At 45.6% G+C, this 16,306-nt stretch overlaps 1 protein-coding gene across 3 annotated transcripts in view; it reads right to left on the bottom strand.

The window, feature by feature from the left end:
- The window catches only part of LOC147683305 (phospholipid scramblase 1-like), a 546,679-nt gene that overhangs the window by 304,183 nt on the left and 226,190 nt on the right, over window positions 1-16,306 (bottom strand). The window lies entirely within an intron of this gene.

The following is a 16,306-nucleotide window of genomic DNA, read 5'->3' as shown; positions in this document are numbered from 1 at the left end:
GTTCTCGGAAGCCTTCTTCCAGAACTTCGGCATTTGGTTGCAGAGGGTGAGCATGTAGCTAGCCACATTCTGAGGGAGTTTCGTTCCCACGCTTTCTCCACCAAACTGAGAGGACCCCTCACTGAGTGACTGTTTGACCCGGAAGTGTCTGGTTGGCTGAAGGGATGCCCCCAGCCATGCATAGCCTACAGCTCCAATCAAGGGCAGGTGATTACACTCACTGTACAACCCATGCTCACTCTTCAGTAGCTTGGCACTAGCAGTGAGGCTTATATCAGAGGCAATGTGTAAAGCAAAGGTACTGCAGTCACTTGCGATAAATACACTGTGCATCACAACAGAGACTTCACACAGGATGTATGTCAAAACATTGATATTCAACACACATATTAAATCATTATAACATGAGCATTGTATACTTTTGGGCATAAAACACATTTGGAAATATTACCAGCAGTACTAGTCCCATACGTCCTGTTATAATAATAATGGTATGCACACTGTGGACAATTCCTAATCTACTCCCTGCCAATTGAAAGAGATCACCCATATGCATTGCACGATATCAAAAATATGTACATAACCAAAAACAGAACACTTTTTACCAGCACTGCGGGCCAGACCCGAGCAGGTATACCGAAAGTCAAATGTATTGCACTTTTGACATAAAATCAACTTATAAAGCTGCACCGCCGACCAGAGAAGTGAATCACAAAGGTTTGCATATGATCCTTCCCACTTACACACGCTCACTGTTCACTGTTACTCGGTGCGACATGAATCCGCCAGTCTGTACGACATGCTCTTACACACACATATGCACTCAAAACCCTCTATTTCACCCCAATGGTCATAGACCCACTCGTGGAAGAGAACCAGCCCGCCTCCCAAACCTTAAGCCCCACACGGCTGAAGGCACACTTAACCTGGGTCCACAGGAAGCAGTTTTAATTAGGAGGTAGACACAAACAAGGGTAGTTCAGCAGCCCCTCAGGAAGTTTACCCACAGGGCTCAAAACACAAAGGAGTCACACAGTCTCTTGTCCTGCTTCCAAACTATCTCGGAAGCAACCCTTCAACCCAGTTGATCTCTCTTGCTACTAACTGGCACCAATATGTCTTCTAGAGGGGCCAAGTGTGGAGAGGGCACAACAGTGTCTTCTGGCAATGTGTAAAACGCAGTCTGGGTTGTCGGTCCCATGTTCTTAGAAGTGTATCTCACCTCTTGCTGAAGGATGCCACCCGTAGTTATACTATCATGTGTGTTTAAAGTTAGGGGTGGCTTAGGGGGTTTAGCTTTGAACCCCAGATGTCTCCCCTAAATTGTAGGCCTCTCTGCCATGGGGCTGTGGAATGCAGATCTTATTCTTTAGTGGGGCCATGATCCAGTCTCAAGAGGCTGAATGCCAAAACCTCTATCTTTAATCTATTGCCATTTGCCCCTCAAATGACAGAGGTCTGGCATTCCCATGGAATGTCCATGGTCTATGGCTGTCAGCTAGGGAATGACAGATTTGCTCCCCTGACCCTGGTATTCACTGGAAAAAGGCACCATGGTCCCCGAGTCTCTTGGAGAATAGAAATATACATATTCAGTAAGTGGCATTTCGAAGCAAATTATTCCAAAACCCCTGTTACCAATGGAACTAGTTTAGCATGGCAAATCCATTGATAGGACACATCATAATGCTACTCCGCTGCAATCCATTATTTCAGCCTGAAGTAATGTCAGCGACTTCCACATCTTAACCTGTGGGAAGAGCAGGCCTCGTAGGTAGTAGTGCAAACACACACAGGTATTCCTCACTACCTGGGTGCACGTGCACTAGTGCGCACACAGACCTGCTTTGGCAGGTTGGATAGATAGTTCCCAGCACCAGGGGTGCAAGTGCACCCGACTGAGTCTGCACAGCCGATTGAAAACGGGTTTAACCTATATACGTGTCAATGCTCAAGCACTATCCTGAAATGGCAGGCAGCAGATGCAGTCACAGGCACTATAGATGCGTGTGCGCGCATACAGCGGCCGTTATGGCAGCTGCTCACAAGTACTTTATTCATGATAGTTCCCATTGTATTGTATTGTATTGTATTGCAATTGCATTTTTATAGTGCTTGCTACCCCTGACGAGGCGTCAAAGCCACCAGTCTCCAAAGGCAGATCGGCCCATGTTTCAGAATACCAAATCAGCGTACCTTCCCAATATGGTTCATAAGGGCCTTTTACAGGGGCGATTGCACACACCTTGCCTGCATTGATGTCCCAGGCTCCTTGCCACTAGCACCATAGATGCAAGTGCGCTGGCACAGGCCTGCCCCTGATGTTAGCACACCGGGAATGAAGGTATGCTCTTGGTCCCTGATGGTAGGTAAGGGAACTATCCCAAATGCCATTGGTAGTAGGGCACATGCTCCAGGCTGCACACACCCCAGTGCAGCAGAAGGGCCGGTGCACACACCCCAGTCTGCCTTGGCAGACAAGCTCTTGTTTCAGAACATTGTGTCAGTGCCTCTTCCCAATTAATCTCTGTAGGAAGGTACACTCACTTCCACACTGCCTTCACAGTGAGGGTGTGCTCAGGGCCCTTAGTCCACACAGGAGATTCAGCAACAAACCATGAGTAGCCCATGGGAAGAGCCAGACTCCAAGGCAGGAGAAGCCTCATTTAGGGGGTTCCTCACTACGTGGACAGGGAACCTCCATATGTACCCATCCGACCTTCAGCCTACCGCCCTCTCACTGGTGCCCATCAGGGGTTACCAGATGGGATGCCCTCATGGTTTGGGATGACCCAATCAGAGTTGGCTGAGTTGTAAGTGATGCCAACCTAGGCAGGGGCACAGGGATGCACTAGAGGCCGGACATGGCAGACCCGATACTGGATTGACCGGCTAACCGTTGGGTGGTACACTCAGAGCAATGTTCTACTATTAGACAGTGCCGTACCTGCCCCGGGTATGTGGTGTACCTGTTTACATGGCGCATGGCGGTACTGCACCTAACCCTAATACGTACGCACTCCCGGCCTAATGCATGCGTGGTGAGTGCATGCACCTTCCCTCTGCAGTACATTGGAAATGTGCCCAGATTCCTAAGGTCATGCAGTGATAGTCAGCAAAGACAAAGATGAAAAAGCAAAAGGTTTTGAGGTAAATTACCCTAGGAAGGGCTATGTCCAATAGGGACTAATAAAAAGTTCATAAAAGCTACACCCTACTCCTTTCTTGGGTACCTCCCTTTTTGCAAAGAGCAGGCATGAAATAAATCACTTCCACCTTTGGGCACAGACAGGCCCACAATTATGCACTTCAGGGTCATGCTTAACCTCTCAACAAGGCCATAAGCTTGAGGATGGTAGGTTATGGAGAACTTGTCGGTTACCCCTCACTTCTTCCACATGGACATCAAGTTGGCAGACACCACTTCCATGGGGAAACCAATGCAGGTAAAAATCCCCATTAGGGCTCCAGCCACTGCAGGTGCAGTCACAGTCCTCAGAGGGATGGCCTATGATTACCTTGTGGCATGGTCCACCAAAATCCCATGCCAGTTTTGGGGTCCAGGGTACCAATAATGTTCATGCCCACCTTCTCAAAGGGGGTGCCAATGACAAGCATGGGAGTCAGGGGAGCCTTAAGCTTCCTCCCTGACTTTCCACTGGCAGGTGAGGCAATTCCAACAGAAAGCATCTGAGGCTGTCTTCATCCGGGGCCAATAGGTGTAGGAGTAGGTGGCAAGCCTGGTAAAGGTCTTCTCCTGCCCCAGATGTCCTGCCAAGGGTATCTCATGAGCCAGACCCAGTTGGAAGGTCTTGTAACATTTGGGACCACCAGCACATGGGCTGAGATGATCTCTAGAGGTATCACCAGCTGCCTGGGCTTCAGGCTAGTGCCTCAGGCCTTCTAGGGTTGGACACTCTCTCTGTGCTTTGCAGATCTCCTCCCTGGAGGGCCCACACTCAACATGTCATCCGGCACACTCAGGTAGGCCTCCTAGTCTTCTCCAGTGGGCTTCTGTGGTCCCCTACTCTGATGCCCCTTCCACCAGTTATTCAGGAACATCAGTGACTGGCTTCCCAAGGCCACTTGAGACACTCGCAGGTGAGTAGTGTGCTTACAATTCCCTGATTGATTGATTGACTGTCATTCCTCTTCTTTGCAGCTGCCTGGGCCATTCTTCAAGGGTCTCTTGACTCCCCTTCAGGGTAGTCATGGATTGAGTGGTCACGTAGATCCACTCAGGCAAACCTTACATTTTCAGGTGTGACCTAAGCCCCACTAAACAATCAGGAAGCATCAGAAACCATAAGAGAGAGAAAAGCAAAGAACAGCCATAAGGGCTAAGATCAAATAAGTCATGTTTTCAGATATGTACAAAATATAAGGTGGTTTTCTGAACCAAAAATATGGATGGCCTAGATTTCCAGAGTTTAGTCGCAGCATGAGCAAAAGAACGACTATCCCATCTGGTGCTGCTAATTTTAGGAACCACCATCTTTCCCCTAAAGTCGGAGAGGAACAATCTTTTAGGCATATGCCATTGAAAGGCAGATCTAAAACACCTTGGGATGAAATTGTATAGTGCCATATAGGTTATACAAGGGACTGTGAACACCACCCATTTCCTGACCGAAAGCCAGTTTAGGGCCTGAAGGCCCTTGGCAACCAAAAGATGTTTGGAGATGTCCAGAATAAGAAGCACCACCACATTCTGGGTAATCTGAAGTGTGTTAAGTGAAGCAGGTGGATGTTCAGACAAAGCGCCTTACAATAGTCCAAATGGGATGAAGCCAGTAACACAGCCACAGATGTGCGCAACTCTATCGCAATGAGTGGAAAGATCTTTTTCATAGTTCTGATAGTATGGAGGTGAGTGCTGGTAGTGGGGCTAACCTGTCGGTCAAATGACAGAGAATTATCAAAGATGACCCCTTTTTTCTTGACTAAATTGACTGGAATAGGAAGATGACTGCAGGATTATGGACATCATAGCTCAGACCAGATAGAGTCCAAATACCAAAGCCTCTGTTTTTTCAGCATTGAGTTTGAGGAATTTTTCTATCATCCTGATCTAAATGTATTGTGTATCGCCTGCTCTGAAGACACCACACGACACCTGACAGAAGTAATACTGGCTCTTGTGTCTCTCAGAGCCTGCACCCTCTGCCCATTGATGGTGATACACTGCCTGTACTTGAAAGTATTGGAATGCATATGAGCTTTAAGCATCATCTCTCTGTCACCCAGAGAAACAAAGGAAACCAAAGTTGCCCCCCATACTGACTGGGACAATCTCCTCTGCAAGTGCCACATTAACCAATGCCTAGGACTGTCCACCATGGGAGGGCTTTGCCCTCTTAGGACATTTGGCATCTCCCTTGGTGTGCCCATGCTGGTACCACTTGTAGCACATAGGGACAAACTTCTCAGTATTTTTCTCCATAAATCCCTTTTTGGGTGACCAGAGTGGAGATGGGGCCCTTTTCCCAGGAAACTGGTTTAGGGGTTTTGTGAAAACTCTTTCTTGTTATTATCTCCTTCTCTTTCTTTTGGTGGGAATGTTGGACCCTTTAGGGAGTCCTTCTTGGACACTCTGGTGCTGACCAAGAGTACCACCTCTTTAGCAAGCTTCCTGGAATCAATAAGCTTGCTATTGAATCGGTGCTGGCACAGTTCTGCAAAACAAGTATTGAGTAGGGGTGGGCGGAAGTTGTGTAAGGGATTTTCTCAGAGAGGCACGGAGATTGAAACAATCTCCTTGTTTCTCCGCATATTTCCGTTACGCGATGCCAGCCGCTACCCGCCACTACCCGCCTACTACCCGCCTACCGCCCGCCTTATTAAATTATATTTAAAAGCCTAAAATTAAACTTAAATAAAACTTACCTTATTGCGGCCGCATCCTTGCCCATCGTGGCTTTATCCGGAAACTGCGCATGCGCGGGAGCCTGCGCATACGCAATCCTCACCAGGAAGGCTCCAGCGCATGCGCAGTTTCCAGATGAAGCAGCAATGGGCAAGGATGCGGCCTCAATAAGGTAAGTTTTATTTAAGGTTAATTTTAGGCTTTTAAATATCATTTAATAAGGCGGGCGAGAGGCCTGTGGGAGGCGGGCGGCGGGCAGGCAGCCAACCTCCGTTCCACCCACAAATGTGCAGAGATTTGCCTCAAATCTCCGCCTTCTTTGCGCAAGTGCGGAAGGGCAAATCTCCGCACATTCCGTGGGAGAACGGAGATGTCTGACCACCCCTAGTATTGAGCATGTGCTGTCTCAAAACTAAGTTGTGCAGCCCGACATAATCATCAACTTTGCTGCCCCTCACCCAGCCATTCAATGCCTTTCTAGAGTAACTCAAGAACTCCACCCAAGACTGGTTTGGGAGATTGGGGCTGTTCCTGAACCTTTGACAGTACTTTGCAGAGTTCAGCACAGATTTTGCAACAAGTATGGCTTGCGTGGGGGGCATAGTTTGCCTGGCCACCTACCTCAAGTGGAGAAGTGTATGCCTATCCACTGTGGGTATATACTTCCAATGCAACCCCCTCACACACAACCCAATACTCCTCTGTGATCTTTTGTATCCTTGGAGCTATCTCATAGGTAGAAAACTAGATGTCTATGCAATCTCCCACCATAAATTTAGACCCTTGACCTTTAGGGATGCAGACTTTCTTGTCTGCCTCAGACACTTCAGGGACGCTACCTCCATAGTTGCTGGAACCTGAGGGTTGTCTAACTTTGAGTTCAAGATCCTTCAAGCTTATCTCATGCTCCAGCTGCATTTTCTTTTTTGCCAAGGTCTTCTCAGCATTAGCCTCCGTTTCTTCACCTCCAATGTCATTTTAGCCAATTGCAGCTTGAGCTCCCTTTCTGCCCTCCTGTCCTCCAACTCATCTGGGGACAGGTCTTTTGAGATCAGCCTGTTTCCTGCCCTCACACTAGACTCTCTTTCAGAGGGCAGAGGGTTTTCCCCTCTGGAAGCTCCTGCTCAGGGCCTACAGCAATGCCATTTTCTCCTCCTAAATCAAGTCTTCCTCAACAGAATACTCCTCATTAAGAAGATCCTCCTTCTCAGACTCTTCAGGATTGGATTGCATCCTCGTGATCTCTTCAGAGGCACAAAGGGAAATCTGAAGGTCCTGCTTTGTGGCCTTCTTTCCTGCATGCAGCCCCCTCTCCTTGCAGAGTTTCTGCAATTCAACCTACTGAGGCTGTCCACATCGAGCATTTCCATGTCCATATTGAAAGAAAAAGAAATAGGGAACTTAAATTCAGAAAGAAAGGAGAATTTAAAAAGGCTCTAATTGGTCTCAGATTACTTATCTGTGAATTTCTCCGTGGAAACATATGTCCTAATCCTCACCGCTGAGCACCAATGTAAGAAACTGAGCTATTGGTTGAGGGGGGTGAAAATCTACAGCGACGTCAATTGTCTGTTAGGGTGAAGTCATAAGCAAACCCTAAATTAACCTGCTCTCAACCCTCTGGTAGCTTGGCACAGAGCAGTCAGACTTAATTTAGAGGCAATGTGTAAAGTAATTATGCAGCACTTCAAACAGTAATAAAGTGAAACAACACAAGAAAATTCAAGCATATGTTTATAGAAATGGAGTAACATTTTATAAATATTTTAAAATCAAAATGGTAAAAATCCATACTGTAGAACCAGAGATATGTAATTTTATAGATTTAAGGGAAAATGTGCCTAAAGCCCAAATCACCAACTGGATATCTGGTTTCATAAGACTGGGACAAAGTTACAAGTTCAGATTGCCCATGAGGTAGCGTGGGTCGGCTACAGAACCCAGTTAGGACCTGTGAACAAGAGTACCTTTAATACTGGTTACGGAGCTTTGCAGTGTCCCCTCATTAAGGATGTGTTGGTCAGCCAAGGCGATGTGAGGTCCTGGTGTGGAGATGCATTGTGCAGAGGCAGTTCTCAGGAGCTGCGAGATGAGGCCCTGTGCCATCATAGAGGATGTAGTCAGCGAGGGACTGGCAATGCAAAGTCCTGCATTGTGGCCTGGCAGGTTCTGAAGAAGCTGTGGGGTGTGCAATGCGGATTCCTGAGTCGTCATCAACGAGGCTGCCGTCAATGAGAGGCTTGTGATGTAAAGACCTGCATCAAGAATACATCATGCAGGAGTAGTTCAGATGGGGCTGCGAAGTGAAATCCTGAATTGTGATTGCGCTGTACAGCAGTTCAGATGTGGAGTTTTAAGGAGGTGATGTGTCGTGCAGCGTCTACGATGTGGAGCTCTGTGAGGCGCTGCATCGTGCAGCATTGGTTCTGCTGGGACCACAGCTGGGCCGACAGAGCACCTTCAGGTCCATTTCGATAGGTCCAGAACTGGGGTGGCACCATTTGGGGACAAGAGTCATAGCAGACTGAGTCCAGGTGCTGGGTTCAAGATGGTTGAGGCGTGTTCTGCCCCTGCGGCTTCTGATCAGGAGGACAGCCAACCAGCCCATAAAGTTACTCAGATGGTCCTGGGTTCAAGATAGATGTCTTGTACTTCTTGCTCAGGTAGGAGTATAGCAGGGCAGCACAGCAGGGCAGCAGAGTGGCACTCCTAGCAGGAAAGCAGTACTGGAACCCTTCTTTTGAGTCTTCCACAGGACCAGATGCAAACTGAAGTTTTGCGTCTGATGGTCCAATATTTATACCTGGTGTCCAATTTGAAGTAAGAGAAGGTTCCAGAGAGTTCTGCTCCACTGAAGTGTCAAGCATTTCCTTCTTACCTGTCCTGGTCTCAGGTTGTATGGGGACACAAAAGACTGGTGACAAATAGTTTGTGAATTTATTTAGGAAGAGCCTTTGTGATGTGCAAATGTGCTAGGTGACAGTTTCTCCCACTCGTTAAGTCAGAGTGGCCAACCTGACACCTCAACTCACCTCCCTTTGTCTCACTGTCTGGGAGCAATACACAAAGGCCAACTTCCAGTCACATTTAGTCATGTGACCCAGAGACAAACTGCAGGCACTAAAGGGTTAGAACAATAAAATGCCAACTTTCTAAGAGTGGAATTTTCAAACTTTTGACTTAAAATCATCCAGCCTTACCATTAGAGAGGGCTTTTAATTACAATTCTTTAGACACCAAACGTGCCGTGTCTACCTGCTTCCAACTGAAAGTTACCAATTATTAAATGTAATAAGGAAACAAATGTAAATGTTTTTCACTACCAGGAAATGTAAAACGCAAAAGTATAACTTTTTAAATACACTGCACCCTGCCTTATGAAATGTTTAGGGCCTACCCTAAGAGTGACTTAAATGCATTAAAAAGGAATTTTTAGGCATGCCAAATAAAAAGGATTGTTTTTTTGTTCTATATTACAAAATGAGATCATCAAAAACTAGGACGGGTTAAGGCAAAAAGTTTGGGGAAAGATCACCCTAATACTGACAATCTATCAGCGCTCTCTAACACAGAAAGGCAGAATTTGTGTAGTCAATTCAGGTCAGCAGATTGGTGTCTTAGAGTATGGTCGTACCGGAGAATGCAATGAGGTTGATAAGAAGCCTCAACCATGGAAAAACTGGAGGCGTTATCTAAAGCACACAGTGCAGATATGGACAAGCAGCTTGTAGGAATGAAGGGCCTTACTGGTGGCATTTTGCAACTCATCAAAAGCATGAATATGCTAAACTACATTTTAAACAATGCAAAACTGTAAGCATCCAAAAAATGTTCTTTTGTGGTCTGATGCAAAACATGATTAGCAGCATATGGAAGCAGGGGTTGAAGGGAGCTGACCGGACAATTTTAGGAAAGCGAGATGACCCAAAGTCCCTTCTCTATGTATGTACACAGCAAGAGGTCTTGATTACATCACGCTAAAAACTACTTATTGGTATATGAACTTCAACAACACACAAACCTACATTGGGATTTCAGAACTGCTGACTGGACTATGGAATAACAAAATGCTGTTCCAGACTAAGAACACCCATCCCATTCTCAGACGTCATTGCCATTAAATAGATTCATTTGGCACTACTTAGTAACAATTTACATTTTATATTTGAACAATGGCTGATCAAGTTAGCTGAGGTGTGTGAGAAATAGGGTTGCTGGTTGACTGGTTTGTGAACTTTACTCAAGCAGCACCCACAGTCCCATTGTGCACCATTGAAAGTCAGTAAATTAAGCTGTGCTTTACCCTAGGTAGCTTGGCACACAAGCAGTCAGGCTAAACTTAGATGCAATGTGTTAAGTATTTATGCAGCACACAAACAGTACTAAGGTGAAAACAACACAAGTAAAATCCCAAACCAAGTTAGAAAAATAGATTATATTTCAATACATTTTATACACCAAAGTATCAAAAATCCAATAAGTAGAATTGGAGATATTGATCTTAGAAGAATGAAGTGGAAATTGTGCCAAAAAGCACTAAGCAGCAACAAGGAATATGTGGTTATGCTGGACCGGGACAAAGGCAAATGTTCAGGCCAACCTCAATGGAGTGCAGGCCAGCTACAGGGACCAGGTTGGGCTGCTGCGGAAAAGTATGTTAGTCTGAGATGTGTTGATGTCAAAGATCCTGTTGACTGCTAGGCCACAGAGTGCAAAGGTGGCAATGCACTGATGTTGATATGTGCTTTAAACGGTGGGGCGGTAGTCCTGGTGGAGCAACAGTGACGATATGTCAGCTTTGATGCAATGCTGACTTTCAGATTCAATGTGATGCTTTCATCGAGAAAGATACTAGGAATTTTCTTGAAGAGAGTTGCGCAGTGGTGGTTCCAGAGGCAGAGGGGAGGCCCCCGAACCACACAGATGCTGCAATGCATCAGTTCTGGTCCACACAGACCTGGGCGATGTTCCCGTTCCGATCCATGCAGTGGTGAAGATGCGTCTGTGCTGACCATGCAGTAGCAGCGGTGTGCTGGTTCCCACTCTGCATCGGCAGTGAAGTGTTGAACAACCACCTTAAGCCCACTTCCAAGAGTCCAGGACTTGGGTGACACTACTTGGCAGGGTGGCTCACAGGCAGCAGAGTTCAGGTGCAGAAACAGGGAGTCACTTTGGAGTCACTCTGGTTTATGGGGGTCTATTGATGCAGGCCCAGTCCTTCTCACCCAGATCAGAAGGACAGCAGAGCAGCAGAGTAAGAAAACTGTTTCTACATAGCATCAGTTCAGCAGAGTGGTATTACTTCAGCAGCACAGGAGTTCTTCTTGTTGGTAGAGTATCCACAGGTCCAGAAGTGTTCTGAAGTGGTAGGGTCTGAAAACCAGTTTGTATAACCGCTGGTTTCTTTGATGTGTAGGATACTTCAAAGAAGGGTATTTGAAGTGCACATAGGTCCTCCATTCCTGCCCTGTCTTCATACTCACTACAGGGGGATATGCATCCCTTTGTCTGGGGATAGGACACAGCATATTCAGGTGTAAGTGTGAGGCTATACACAGCTCCTCCCTCCCATACTACCAGGAAGGCCAATCAAATCACATGTAAACTCTCATTGTGTGTGGCTGTCTAAGGGAATACCCTAAGTCCAGCTTTCACCCTCGCCAGACATGTATCAGAGACAGGCTACAGGCACACAGGGCTAGAGCAGAAAAATGCCATCTTTCTAAAAGTCTTTATCGCTGGAGGAGGCGCCATGAAAGATTGCCAATTGTTACAGCAGCGGACAAGTTTAGAAATAGATGTGATACTTCGTACCCAGCGTAGGGCTATGTGCCAAAATAACACGCAGGGTTTGGAAAGATATTTATAGCTTCATTTATCCATCTGTAGCAAGAGCAACTCGTTTCTCTTAATGATCTTCCCTATTAAAGGGTTGTTCATCTTCATATGATTGTTATGTCCTGAGGATGGTCTTATAGATTTATTACAAGAAAGACCAAAACATTGACGCAAATACCCATTTTCTGTCCATCTATTGTTTAAATATTGTTGTTGGATGCCATTTAGGTCCTACGTATAGGCCAGTTTTGATATGTTGACAAAATGAGCTTGAAACAGTGCTGACTAGGAAGAAGTGTTTGTATGTAATTGTTGGACATCTGTCATCAATGTACTTGAAGAAACGTTTGCACCCCGAAATCATATGTGAATGGTTATAAACACAGAAATAAGCCATACACCTGGCTTTGTTGAGATTTTTCATTTCTCTAGGATAGATTTAATACATGTTCATGCAAATGTATTTATGATGCCACAGTAGAGCATCTAAAGTATTACCAGATTTGAAATTGACTGTTTAGTAAAATCCCTTGTTGGCACCTTGACCTGATAATCTTTCTAAAAGTGGCATTTTTTTAAATTGTAAAGATAAATTTGACATGGCAATTAAAGAGGATTTATCATTACAAATCCATTGGTACTAAACATGACAGTTTCACCTCCTTCCAATTTGGAACCACAGCTTATTAGATGTAATAATGAAACCCTCATGTTATCATGTTAACCAATGGGAAGGAGAGGCCTCACAGTAGTAAAACATGAATTTGGGAGTTTTTCAGTACATGGACATGTAGAACTTAAAGGTACAGGTCCTACCTTTTAATTACATATAACCCTGCCCTTTTGTCCTATGGGCAACCCGGGGCCTACCTTCGGTGTGACTTATATATAATAAAAGGGGATTTTAAGGCTTGGAAGTAGGTTTTAAAAGCCAGGTCGACATGGCAGTGTACACTGCACACAGAGGCTCAGAAGTGGCAGGCACGGGACAAGTGAATGCATGAAGGAATGAATGAATTAAGTTCTATTTGTATAGATCATGGCTACCCTGAGGCCTCCCAGCGCTGATTAATAGAAGGACAGAGAGGAACAAGCCACAGTGCTATGGAGGTGTCCAGAACAGATGGGATTTCAAGAGCTTCCGGAAGGCCAGAAGATTGTTGTTCTCTTGAAGGGCAAGGGGGAGAGAATTCCAAATTTTCACGGCATTAAACGAGAAGGAGCATCCGCCCCATCTCGCTTTTTGTATCTTCTTGGTGGTGGTCAGGCACAAAGAACTGGAGTGCAGGGTTCTGTGAGGAAGATAGGAGGTGACCAGAGAGTGCATAATCGCCGGACCAGTCTTCCAGATGGCTTTATGAGTCAGGCACATGGCCTTAAACTGTATCCTTTATATAAAAAACAAAGGTTCCAGTGGAGTAATACTTTCAAATACGTTAGTCATAACAAAGCATAATAGCAATATTTGGTAAGGGTTTGGAGGGATGTCAAAGAGAGAGAGCTCTCAAAACACCAAGGGTTGTTAACATATAAGTTTGTATTAATCATAAGAATGTACCATATACATTGTACACAAGCAGTTTCTAGCAGTGAGGAGTGTCCCAAGTATTTTATAAGAACCAAAAAATAGTTGAGTGACATGTGGTGAAAATATTTACAAGGTTTCAAAAGAATGTTTTCAAGGAAAGCGACTGTTGTGGAATATAGTCATACAATATTTTACAGCAACTGTATTCAATGATAAGCGCTGTATGAATGGTTTGCTTCCATTAATCATCGACGGCGTTTCAACCCACTTGAATTGTTGGGTCTCATCAGGACCTAAGGTATAGGCAACATCTGAATAATAAAAACGCTCTACTCTTGTGAGTGGTGAGGCGTGCCAACCGTGTGTGAAGGGAGAGTAAAATAGTCAGAGTAAACTCAGCCGGGTTCACTGGTGGTGGCGAGTGAGCGGTGGAAATGGGATACTAGTCAATCGGAGATCTTGGTGGTGCAGATAGAATCAGTGAGCGCCAGGAATGAGACGCTCCTCTTCGTGTTATGCCAAGGGAAATACCTTGTGCATGGGCTACGATCGCGTACACAGCAGTGTGTCACGGCCATACTGCTGTTGAGGTTTTATCGTCAACAATTAATGGAAACAAACCATTCATACAGCGCTTATCATTGAATACAGTTGCTGTAAAATATTGTATGACTGTATTCCACAGCGGTCACTGTCCTTGAAATCATTCTTTTGAAACCTTGTAAATATTTTCACCATATGTCACTCAACTGTTTTTTGGTTCTTATAAAACACTTGGGACACTCCGCACTGCTAGAAACTGTGTACAATGTATGTGGTACATTCTTATGATTAATACAAACTTATATGTCAAACAACCCTTGGTGTTTTGAGCGCTCTCTCTCTTTGACATCCCTCCAAACCCTTACCAAATCTTGCTAATATGCTTTGTTATGACTAATGCATTTGAAAGTATTACCCCACTGGAACCTTTGTTTTTTTATATAAAGTACGCACCCTGGTTCCTCAGTGAGTAGGGTTCTCTTGTTTTTCCCTTCCAACTTAAACTGTATCCTGACTGAAATGTGGAGCCAATGAAGTTTCCTCAGTGCTGGTCTTGCAGACTGCCATTGCGGAGTCTGAAAAAGCAGCCGGGCTGCACAATTCTGTGTTACTTGCAGTTTATTGATCGTATATTGGGGGGCTCCAAGATATAAGGCATTCCCGTAGTCCAGGTGAGAAAGTAGAGGGGCCTGAACCATAATTCTTCCAGCCTGAAATGGGAGGAGGGTAATGATTTTGCACAGCATTCTTATCAGTCCATAGCAAGTGGCTGAGAGTTTGGTGGCCTGGTGGGTTAAATCAACAGAGCTGTCAAGCCACATGCCAAGGATCTTTTTCTGTGTCTTTGGGGTTGGAGCAGGGCCCAAGCAGGCCAGCCAAAAGGAAGTGGGGACAAATGACGATGGGTTGCCAAACAGCATGATTTCAGTTTTGTCCCCTCTGAGCCTAAGGCATGAAAGTTCCATCCACTCGGCCACCGCCTCTAGGCAAGGGCCTAGGGTGCTAGACGACCCCTCAGCATGATTTAAGGATACCACTGTTGTCTGCATAGGTGATGATCTTAATGCTGAATGGATGGAGAATCTTCCCCAGAGGACTCATATAGATATTAATAAGCGTAGGGCTCAGGGCAGAGCCCTGTGGAACCCCACAGCTGAGAGTTAGCTTGGAGGACACCACATCCCCCTCAAAGACCTGGAAGTAACGGTCGCTGAGAAAGGATTGGAACCAAGTCAGTGCTGCGCCCAACACTCTCATACTTTTAAGTCGGTGAGCCAAGATGTTATGATTGACCATGTCGAACACGACACTGAGGTCCAGGAGGATGATGGCAGCTGTTCCTTCTTGGTCCAGCAGCCTCCTCGCCTCCTCAGTCACCGCCAACAGAACCGTTTCCATCCCGTGCTGAGGAAGGAATCCATTTTAAGAAAAACATAGCAGGTTGTTAGATTCCAAATACTCAACTAAGATGTTAATAATGTGTTTCTCAATCAGCTTGCTCAGACACGGGAGGAGGGAAATTGGGTGATAGTTGGACAGATTAGACTGTTCCAAGCTGGGTTTCTCCAGGAGAGCCCTGACCATCACAGACTGCCATGATGTAGGAACCCTTCCAGAGGTGATCGAGGAGTTCAGAACATCAAGGACAACTGGGCGGATGGAATCAATGACCGAGATAAGGTGTTGCGGGGGGCAGGATCCAATAGGGAGCCTGAGGTTACTTTGGAGATGACCCGTTCTAGTGAGTCATCATCTAAGAGGCAAAACTGCTCTAACGAACAATTGGGCAGAGGAATGAAACTGCCTGTTATGGCTACCCCAGCCTTAGGCTTTGTGGTGGGAAAAGATGAGTACATTTTTTGAATTTTTGATGAAAGAAGACCGCTAAATTTTTGCAACATGTAATGCTCCTTCTAATGATGGGGATTTTTGAGGAGGGGTGATGAGTGATTTTGCTATGCAGACTATTTCCTTAGGCCAGTTTGCGCCTATATTAATTTTCTCCTCAAAGAAATGTGCTTGGGCAGTTTTAATCTCAGCTTTCTGTAGCCTAATTGCTTTCCTATATTCCTCTTTCCTATTTTATGAAAAATTCTGTCTCCAACTCCTCTCTAGTCTTCAACAGGGTTGTGTTAAGTCCCTCAGTTTGGAGGAGAACCACAGGGCAGTTTTCTGCCTGTTTTTGTTTTGGATGAGTTCTTTGGGAAGTACTACATCGAGGGAGTCTTGATTGCAGCTGTTGAAGTTGCTGCTGGCCAAATTAGGATTGGGAACCCTAGGAGGTTTTGACTCTTCAAGGACTACCTTCCATTCGTTGGAGGGAAGTCTAGACCACTTCCTTTCCGAGGATGATTTTGGTTCCTGGGTGGGTGGGGATGTGGCGGTAACCCAGATTAAAGGGATTAAAAAGTGGTCTGTCCAAGGGAGTGTAATACGGATCCCAGTGCTCAGGTTTTCCAGGTTGCTGAAAATATGATCAAGGAGATGGCCCTTATTATGCATAGGGAGTAAGCCTTTTATGTTTGAGGGGC

This window comes from Lissotriton vulgaris, chromosome 11, assembly GCF_964263255.1.
Source record: "Lissotriton vulgaris chromosome 11, aLisVul1.2, whole genome shotgun sequence".
Lineage (NCBI taxonomy): Eukaryota > Metazoa > Chordata > Amphibia > Caudata > Salamandridae > Lissotriton > Lissotriton vulgaris.
Note: the sequence above shows the minus strand (reverse complement) of the source record. Positions and strands in the feature narration are given on the sequence as shown.